Source organism: Oryzias melastigma, linkage group LG3, assembly GCF_002922805.2.
Source record: "Oryzias melastigma strain HK-1 linkage group LG3, ASM292280v2, whole genome shotgun sequence".
NCBI classification, from domain to species: domain Eukaryota; kingdom Metazoa; phylum Chordata; class Actinopteri; order Beloniformes; family Adrianichthyidae; genus Oryzias; species Oryzias melastigma.
The window spans coordinates 29,204,984-29,215,936 of record NC_050514.1 but is presented as its reverse complement, the minus strand read 5'-3'; the positions used below and the strand labels follow the sequence as shown (position 1 = coordinate 29,215,936).

Below are 10,953 nucleotides of genomic sequence, written 5' to 3'. Positions count from 1 at the left end.
CTAACTGACGCTTTCGTAAAGTCCCCAATGGAAATGTAAACACCACGACAAACGCTAAACCTCTCAATGTCTTTGAATTACTGACTATTAAAAAAGAAAAAAAGGTTTGGCATAATTCTGTCAGTTTAAAAAAAAAAATGAAAGATCCAAAACCAAAAGTGCAGCTTTGTGTAAAAAGATGCTGTGTCCTCATTTGTACTGCAGCGGCCCTCCTCGAGAGATGCTTGTTCAGCAAGCAGACAAAGCAGCAAGTGGAGTGCAACATGCAGACACGCAGACAAGGTGTAATCCACAGATAAATACTGACAAGGAGCTGGCAAACAGAAGGCCTGCATGAGTAAAAGAAAGCTGCCCCTAGAGTGCAAATTATACTGTGTCAACTTTTTTTTTTTCTCTCCAGGAAACAAAAGGAATCAAAGGGAAGCAGGCACACAACACGTTTACAGCATCAAGGAAATTATTATTAGTTTTAGGGGTGTTGCGGATCACAAAACTCACGGTTCGGATCGTGTCACGGTTTTAGGGTCATGGTTCGGATCACTTTTCGGATCAGTAAAAAGTTAAAAAAAAAAACAACAAAAAAAACACCACCAACAACAACAACAACAACAACATGAAAGCTAAATTAATTTTTGGAAACGTTTCAAATCATATATTCAAAATGAATATAAAGTACTTCCCTTACACAAAAGTTCAAAACTTTTGCTCACTGAGGCCTATTTATTAAAACAAAAAATCTTTAAAGTTTGAACACAAGCAAAATGCTAAAACTTGTAGTTTCTGAATACATACAAATCTACAAAAACAGAGAAAAGAATGCTTAAAAATAGTTTTGAAAATACCAAATCTATCTGGTGTTCACTTGAAATACAAATGTTCTGATCCCACTCGCCAAATGGGGACATTTAAATATTTAAAATAATAATAATTATCTGTAAAACGTGGCACTGTTGCACCCGCTTTTCCTGGTGATCTTTTTGGCTTGCCATAAAATCATGTCCATTACGGATGTATTCTTTGAATCCAGAAATTGAAACGTGTACTGATGCTTTTATTCAGGTCTTAACATTAAATAAACCTGATATCTATCCATCCGCGTCAAGTTGAGTAAAGTTTGTGACGGAAGCTGCAGGGTTTTTCCTGGCTTAAAATAAGGTGGTGGTGTCTCGTGGGGACTTCAGATTTGTATACCTTAACAAGTTTATTTTATTATTATTATTATGTAACTTTATTGAACATTCTTTCAATTTACATATTTTACTATAGATCACCTCATTATAAAACAGAAATGTAACTAACAAGCCTAATTTTGATACACAATAAAACAACAAATTATTCTAGTTTGAAGCTCCATACAAAAGCTTCAGAAGAAACCCTCAAATTCATGGCCCCGCCCCCTTGTCCGTTTACGAGCACTCTCTCCTTTCCGCGCGGCAATAGACAGACTGTCTCCTTTTTTCTTTTTTCACGGAGGTTCTCCTCTAAATCAGGTGTTTAAACTCCTGATTTTAAAGCGTGTCTTCTCTCCCTTAAACTCTGTGGGTCTGACGGTAACAAACAGCTGTGGAAGAATAGTCCAGTCGGACCGAACCATTTTCAATTAAGAGGAAGGGGGGTCCACAGACGATGTTTCCAAAACAAAATATATAATTATTGTTACCTTGACATTAAAATCAAAATATTTGCGATTATATATTGGTTATTGGTTTACTGAAATTATTTTTTCTGTTGTATCATTTTGTCATCATTCGGGTCTCCGTGGACTCTCTCTCAGTCTGGGCTCCTAGAATCAGCCACATCCCCCCTTTTCCAGGAGCTGGTGGCGGCCGACACCAAATTCTCTATGCAGGAAAAGCTCTGAAAGCTCCGCCCACACGCAGCGGGAGATTCAGGAACAGACTTTAAGAAATAACCGTGAAGCTGTTACTTCAGCGCTGGTCAAAACAAAGAGGATTTACAGGAATTTGACAGAATTTCATTGATGTGAACGGACAATGATTAAAATTATGAGAGCCCAAGGTGTGTGCGCTCGCTGGGGGTGGGGGTCGGAGTGGTCCGCGGTACACACGTGTCCGAACCGTGTCCCGAACCGTGGCTTCTGATCCGTACGGACCACGGATAATCCGTGATCCGCAACACCCCTAGTTTCTTTAAAGTACATGAAGTGTTTTTTTTTTTTTTCAGAATATGAAAACATACCAATTCCTGTATACATTAGGCCAGACCGATTAGTATCAATTGTTGGTCCCCAGTTGGCTGTAGGTCCATAGAATAATGGAACAGACCAGTTAAGGTGGATCTACTGTCGCCACACAATGAAATCCATTGATTTGCCGAAAGGCATTATGACAAAAGCAAGCGTCCGGTCAGGGCTTTTGCCGACTTTAGATCCAAGACGAAAGTTTTGTCATCATTTCGGCTGTATTCTTCTTGTCCTGCCACAATCTTCTTGCAAAGAATATTAAATTCCCCCCTTATTCGCGGAGATTAGGTACCGGAGACACTCCGTATCCATCGCACGGCTATGACGTACAGCTACATCATCAGTCTACACCCTGCATCCGCTTTAATGGTCCAACACTACTTGAATTGCCCGGACCATTCTAAACCAGCCAGAAGTGGTCCGGTCTGGACGGCTGAGTGGAAATGAGGCTTTAGCGACACCAACAGCCCGGAACTTCCAGATGGGTACTACACAGATTCTACACTCAGATCTTGTTCTATTCTTGTTTTTACTTGTACCTTTTCACTTTATTTCAGTATATCTCTGTAATTTTATTGGAAAAACCAACAGACAGCATTTGAAAATCTGATTAAAAATGAATAAACTTTATTTTGCCTCTTATTTTCCAAAAACAGCAGGTGAGTGCAGTTAAGTTAAATTTGAATATCTTTGTGGAGCTACCTAAATATACCCTAAACTTGTGATTAGAAATGGTATACTTTTTTATTAAACAGACAGTATATAAAAAGAACTAGACAGATCCCCCCCCTCCCCTTATTCCAGATAGGAAGTACTAGGTCCCAGAAAAATAAAGGGCTATAACTCAGTCATTCTGTTTGTCAGAAAAAACATTCTTGCTCTGGTGTCTCTTTTTAACATCTTCTTGCTAAACCTATTTTTCTTTTTATTAAAAATGTTCTTTTATTGCAAGTTCATTGTCATTGTGATGAAGAGGCTGAGACATTTGGATCCAAGTGCAACTGATTTAATGAACAAGGGCAAGACATAAGCGTGGTCAGCGTCCAACTGAACTTAGGCCTTCTTGCTGTGAGGCAAGAGCGCTAACCATTACGGAACCATGCAGCCCCCGTTTATTGCAAGTTATAAACTGGCCGATCAGATGCCTCAATAAGAGCATGTGGTCCCCTCTGACCCCATCTCAAACGTTCAAAATGTTCGATTGAGAGACTCTCCCGAACCTGCTTTCAGTGAAAGGGGTGTGTGGCTCACTCCTGATTAGTGGTTGCCATAGAAATGGTGACTCAGACTGACTCGGACCAATCCCTACTTACTATCATTGTTTGGTTCCAACATGGCGACTTCCAAATCATGGAAAAATGAACTTCATTTTGTTGGAACCAGAGGTAAGGCCTTTTCTATGGATGATGTCACACGCCTGGTTTATCCAACTCTATTTATGTCAATGTGGTTGAAAAAGTAACACAGAGTTTTAATAAAAGAAAAACAAAGAAATAAACATTAAAAAATAATAATTATAATAATAATAATAATTAACCCCAGGCTATAGGTATAACAGTTTTTGGAGGAAAATCCTAAGTTTTACAACAGGAGTCAAGAGGAAACTGTTTCCTTTTGAAACCTGTCCCCAGTGGTCTTTTGAGAAACATTTGGTGCTTCCTGGTTGGGGAAATTTGACAACATGTGTCCGAATTCCCCCTCTTATCCCTTAAAAAACAATACAGTGTGGGACTATATAGTGTGCTGGATTTTAAAGGTAATTTGGACTCGATACTGACTACTTTTCTAACAACCGGATATGACGTCATTGATTTCACGAAGTGAAAATCATATAAAAATGAACATTTCAAAGTGTTCATTTATGCCTCAACTGTGTTCTGATGGTAAAATGTGGATGGTTTATTCAAATATTGCATTTAAACATGTTTTTTTGTTCGAAATTGTTCGACCGCAATGCATTGTGGTCTATATCTGCTAATCTAGACCATCGATGTACGCTAGTTTTTCGGCAAAGACTTCTGGGAAATTCCAAATGCTCTTGATTTGTAATTAGTAGATTCGGACAGCACTAGAAAATGGCGAACGCACTAGTGCACTATGTAGTGATTAGGGGGGGAACTTGGATCCAACAATTGTAATACTTGTTATTTTGAACTTACCCGTTACATCAAACCTCACATGTTCATCTTTTATTTCAGCTGTTCTTTCATTTAATCATTTTAGGGAACTCTTCAGGAACTGAATATGTTGAAAAACAATGGAAATAAGAATGAAGATTCATATGGAAGTGTTGGCGTTAGAACATCAATTCTTGAAATTTCTTTTGCGACAAATCAAATGTCATTAGTATCCAGCCAATCAGTTTGTGAGTTAAACGTGTAGGGTTGAGACTCTGTGGACTCTGGTCAGGAGCGGGTCATGTCCTGGGTGAGTGGTGCCGTTCCTAACTGAAGCCGGAAATGAGGGTTGTTAAAGAAGGAAAGCTGCAGAATTGTAGGCTGGAATCTGTCAGACTTTCAGGACAGCGATCAGGTTAATGTATTTCAGGCAATAATGAATTAATAAAGCGTCATTATTCACTGCAGCTCCGTCTGTTCTCTCTCCATCTCTGAACACAAAAAGCAACATTTTTTCCCCCAACATGGCTGCCGATTTCATTCTGCACCAGCTGCAACTCTGACTGGATAAGCTAATCAGCTGCCGCCTTAGGGATTACATTCCTTATCATATCTCTGCCACCAGTCAGGTTAAGCATGTTGCCATGTCTTAACTCTTCTTAATAAAGCTACATTTTTAATCAAGATTTGCGTAAAGCCACCCACTCAGTTAATTGGTTTTTATTATATTAGAAAGGATTGCATGGCGGCCAACTTAGAAGGACTGGATTGAATTGAAGTGCATGCAGCAATGCTGATTCACTCAGAGTCTCCACAACTCTAATTTGCTCCATCACTGCAAATCACTGGGTAAACGCTTTAATGCAAGACTGGTAAGTGTGACGGGAATACAGACAGCTTGGCTTTTCGTGAATGTCATTCCTGGGGTCAAGCAGAGATTGTGTAAATGTATCTTATCAGGCCCACTTCTACTGAAAGCATGCAGGAGCCATACACATAAACACAGCACAAAACAATTAAAATCAATCTTAAAAGTAAAGTTGACTTGGAAAATCCTGTCTTTTATTGACAAAAAAGGCTTATATTTCAACAATTTGGAAAAAAGTACATCCTTACTCATAATAATTTGATATGTTAAGTGTTAAAAGACAATGAAAAGAGGGAACTTTTGGTTAAGTTAGTCCTGTAGATAACAGGAAACTACATTACTGCTCTTTCCATGTTTAAACCACTTGAGTTCCTTGATTATTGCGACCAATTGGGAATTGAAACTTCTAACTTTCTTTGTATATATTTATTTTACTTTAATAAACTGTGTAAAACGATCAATCCGTAATAAGTATTTCATGCTTTTTGGCAATTTGCAAAGGTCAATGTGAAATTTTATCCAATATAGATGTACATTTTCCTTTTTTTTCCAAAAGTGGCTTAAAGGCGAGTACGGGCTTTTTGCAGGTGAAAAATAGGCAATTCTCTATGGTGGCCCGCACAAAATATCACAGCCAAAGACACTTGGTGAGCCCATTGAGAGAACATTTCCATGCACATTTTTTTCTACGGACATACTGGTTGTAACAAACATTATACAGCACTTGAGGGTAACTAAGGGTAAAATAGGTGAGATACAGGGATGTGTGTATGGTACAGCAGGGGAGAAAATACACACATTTAATGAGGTTAATAGACTTTTTCATTGTTCAAAATAAAAATCTAATATTTTTTAAACATGTCTATTCTTTAATTACTTTTTTCAGTTCAACATTTCTTAGATTTAAAAAAGTAGGGATTTTACTAGTTTCTTGTTAAAATACACAGGTATTTTGCTGGTGAGGCAGCAGTGGTCCGTGTCGCCGCACACTAGGGCTGGGAATCACTGGGTACCTCACGATACGATACGATACGCGATACCTGGCTCACGATATCGATAATATCGCGATACTGCGAAAATTGGTAAAAATCCTCTCTAATAACTACCATTATATAGAACATGTTTTGGGGGGAAATATATCCCCATTTATCTTTTTTACCTTAAACACAATCATACTAAACAACTTTTCTTATTTTGTGCAACAAATTATAGACACTTTTGTGCAACATTGTTGAAATCAGTAAAACTATGTCTTTGACAAACATTGACAACAACTGAATTGGAATTATCTGTCAGATTCAATGTTAACAATAGTAAACAAAAAAAAAAAAACAATAGTAAACATGATCAGCAGTCACACTACTTAGTGCAGAATTGTTGTAAACAGAACAACAATTAAATAAGTCAAGTGGTGACAGCTATCTACCTCCAAAAGAACGTCACACCAAAGGATGATGAATATAATGTTTTACAGCCTCTCTCAAAATTGACCTAATTTTTTGTGCACTTTTCTCTCACTTGAAAAGGGCTGAGCATCCAAAAATAAAGGCTGATTTACTCAGACTGTTACTTGAGATTATTTTTCCAATTTTTATCATTTTTCCATTTGGTCAGTCAGCAGTCAATAGGTAAAAACCTTAAAACACACATAATAATGGCAATAAATATAATTTTAAGTGCTTCAATTAATTAGCATTCTCCCTAATTTTACAGTGAATTCATGTACTTTAGTTTAATTACATTTAAATTTAAGTTCATACATCAAATCCTGCTTTTTTATTTAAGAATTACTTTAAAATTAACATTAGCAACAAGTAATTACATTGTTTGAAAACGTCACATTATAAATTTATCAAAGTTACACCGTACAGCAGCAGGTTAAACATTGAAGTGCATGAAAGCGAAAATTCCGACGCTCCTTGAAGCATACACAGACAACTGCGTAGCACGCGCTCAGTTCCCATAGCAAACAGAAAGTAAGAGATCGCTGACATTCTAGCGCTCAGACAAAGTCACTTCTTACCGGCTGGATCTCCTACAGATGGAGGATAAATGCTGACAGGTAGGCATGCTTCACACACGCGCTACAGAGCCTGTATCTCACCGGTGCTTCTCCCGAATGAGCGCGTGCATCGCTATTAAAAGTCTGACGCAGCGTGCGCCCATAGTTTCGACGCGCGACTCAGACGCTCAGCGCTACAGCCTCTTTAAATGAAAATATAATATCGATACTTGGTGAGAACCCATCGAGAATCGATCGCAGGACTAAATATCGCGATATATCGCAATATCGATATTTTGGCACACCCCTACCGCACACTGACTGGAGCTGCAGCTGACGCATGCACTGTACCATTTTGGTCTTTCTATCATCATGAAAGACAGTTTCGTTTTAATTACTTAATATTTATATTCCTCAAAATCTGCCTTATTATATTAGTGCTAGTTTTTGACTCATTTAGTCTTTTATCCGCTAAAAATGCGCTTTAGAATAGACTTGGTGGGGTAGACATTGCGCCTGCCGTCACTATCAGTGATCTTCATGAAGACAGAGACTTTTAAAACAGAAGAAAGAAAAGGAGGACTTCTACAAGCAGGTTATTCATGTTTCTTTAGAAGGAGCAGTAAAACAAGTTCAGTTATAAGTGAAAGCAAGTAAATAATAACAATTTTGGTAACTTTTTTTCTGTAGCACTTTGAAATTGGAAGAAAAATGTTGAAAGGAAATCTTAAACAACATACTTTAACTGTTGTCAATCAAATGGTGAATAAGCCAATCTTTAGGGTTCATATGTTTGTAAATCTGACCGACAGTGCATCACCAGCCGTGAACCTCACCACACGTCACTGGTTTATACATTGTTTTTTTTTTCAGCTCCACAACACTTGCATGCTGGACAAGGAATCCATTTGTGATGTCCACGTGATAAGTGCACGCTCCATGCTTGCAGCAAGTCTTTAAGAAGTGTGGAAATAAGAGAATTTAAGTGTAGTTTGTATGGACATCTTATGGACACTTAAGCATTCCCTGCACACTTATTTACGTCTGTCAGGATGGCCGCACAAGCCTGAACTCCTGAACTCCTCTTAGGATTTGGCACCTCTTCTCTAAAGGCCTCTACAGGCCCAGACAACTGTACGGTTCAAGGCCGTGTAGGTGACTAAAGACTCAAACATGTCTACCACAGAACATCTATCCAGATGTTAAAATCCTACAGCTTTACATTTGTACTGAAAAATGAAGGTACTGAGAATCTTCCTCGTCTTTCAGTGGCCCTTTAGGGGTCACCACGGCGATTCATCTGTCTCCATCCCATCTTCTCCTCTGCATCCTTCTCACTAACACCAACCTCCCTCATGACCTTCTTTCCCACATCCACAAACTTCGGCATCCTTTTACCAACAAAATCACTAACTTCTTCCAAAAATGTCCAAACCATCCCAATCTGCTTCCCTGGATTTATCTCTAAAACATTGAACCTGAGCTGTTCCTCTGATGGATTCATTCTTAATCCTTTTCATCTTGGTCACTCCGTAAGAACCTCCTGTGAAAATTGCAGATTTCTTTGGAGGCAGTACTATTAGGTTTTGCCGAAGAATGTTTTAGGATTTAAAGAAAAATAAATACCCATTTATTTTTCCGTTTCTATGTGTTCATAGATGTTTTGATTGAACCATTTCTCTGAATGGTGATAGATAAACTAAAACAATTACCATGTAGCCCTTCTTAAGTCATTTTTAATGGTTAGACAGCAAAGTAGCACCATACCTACGTAAAAAAAGCATTGCAATCAGTCAGCATTGATATATTTTCACCAAGACAGAATACACCCGAGCTTGGGAGGTCTAAAGCTGCCTTGCTGAGGTAATTTGAAGAACCTTGAAGTGGCAGGTGAGTCTGACCTCATCTGACAGCTCTCAGGAAATGAAGGCTCTGCCCTTGTGCCACCTGTGACTGATCACCTCTTTCTTCTTATTTCTCACAAACCTCTCAATGTCCTTCAAAGAATGAGTTTTTTTTCTTCCACTAAACATCTGCTATGAAAACACCGATGAAAACACTGACTATGTCAGTATATTTTCACCAAGGTAACAAGTTATAAGGTGTTTGCAAGTTGGAAAAGTCAGCTTCTTTTGACTGCAGAAGTGAGAGCATCTCCAAAACACCAAGTCAAAGCTGGACTGATGCATATACAGATTGGTACAAAAAAAAAATCTTTACTGTAGTTTGAACTAAAGGATATTCTTTACATTTTGAAAAAAATAAAAAATTGTATTCAGAATTTGTAGAAATGACCACAAGTTGATGGTGAAGCTGTGCTAAATGAGTTGTTTTTCTCTCATCAAGTAGAGATGTTCACAAGATGAGCTGAGCTGTGTCATAAAGCCATTATATTATCCGGTGGAAAGGACACGAAGAGCCCTGTGTCATCAGCATAGAAAAGAGACAAAGACATGTAGAAGTTAATGATATATCACAGCTGTATTACGGGCTGAGAAGAGAAACATGTCTTATAAATATAGAAATCTGCACAACCCAGAAGACACCACATCATTGTTTTTGCTAATTTTTTCATGCATATCTGAGGGGATCACAGTCCCGCACACATCAGTACCTGGTGAAATTGTCTGTAAATAACCATGATCGACTTTATGCTGGTCGGCGACGCAGTCACCATTTTCTCGTTAACGTTTGCAAACCAGCCATGATGAAGTTGAACAGGCCTCTTCCCATCCAGACTCACCTGCCAGGATGAAGGCGACTCTTGCTCGGTACCAAGACAACAGGATGTAGATGACATGGAAATAGTCAACTGCACCAGCAGGAAATTAGGAAACACACTTGCACCACCTGCGCCATGCTCCATATGCCTGTGGCAAGATAGGGGCCATACAGCGCTGTCAAGGGCTCTTTAGCTGTAGGCATGATGACGGCCCACATTTACATGGAGAGAAAAGACAACAGAAGACAGTCAGCCAGCTTCAGAACGCAGTAGGACAGGTTCTGACTCTGTAAATTGTACAACTCAAACTTTCACCAACAGAATTTATTTCTGTTTTTCATAAACTAAATGCTCATGAAAAAGAACAACTAGATAAACAAACTCCATGTTTTGCTTGTGAAATGCGCAAAAAAATGGCTTTATCTCCTACACTATAAAAAAAAACAACCTATTGAAATCATTCAAAAAAATATTAAAAATAAATCGATGCAACTATTTGGACCTAATTGAATCCAGCTATTTTGTTTCAAATTCTTAAATGAAGAATGCCATAGCCCAACTGCTGAAAAAAAGCTGTATTTGAGTGGACAAAAAGTAAATATTATCCAAATTTTATGTGCAAAAAATTCATTTTCAGTGAAAAAATAGCATATTTTGTAAAAGTTATTCATTCTCAATTCTTAAAAAAAAACAAAGGGTTAAATTGTTTTAAACTTTAGTTAGGTTTTTTAATTAGATATATATGACACACATTAATATTGCCCCATCTTCAAAAACATAAAAAATGCTGTGACCTTATCTAAAGAAATTCAATGTTTGTAAGTAAAAATGTTGTGTTCATGTTGTTAAATCTGTAGGCTATTTCTTCATTTATTTACTCTGGTTACTAAGTTGTCATTTTTTGTTCTAAAAGTCAGAATATTTGGTCAAATTTTACTTTTTTTAATAAGAATTGTAGCCCCGAGAGAAAAAAAAAGAGAGTTAATTAATTTAACCTCTTAAGTAATCAATATTAGTATTAATATTAATACTATTGATTTT

General features: G+C 37.8%; 1 long non-coding RNA gene across 1 annotated transcript in view; it reads right to left on the bottom strand.

Moving 5' to 3' along the window:
- Positions 1–9,652: 9,652 nt before the first annotated feature.
- LOC112160357 overlaps positions 9,653–10,953 on the bottom strand; it is a 13,351-nt gene continuing 12,050 nt past the window's right edge. The window contains exon 3 of the long non-coding RNA XR_002921650.2: positions 9,653–10,105. This is a non-coding gene — a long non-coding RNA (uncharacterized LOC112160357). The remainder of the gene's footprint in view (positions 10,106–10,953) is intronic.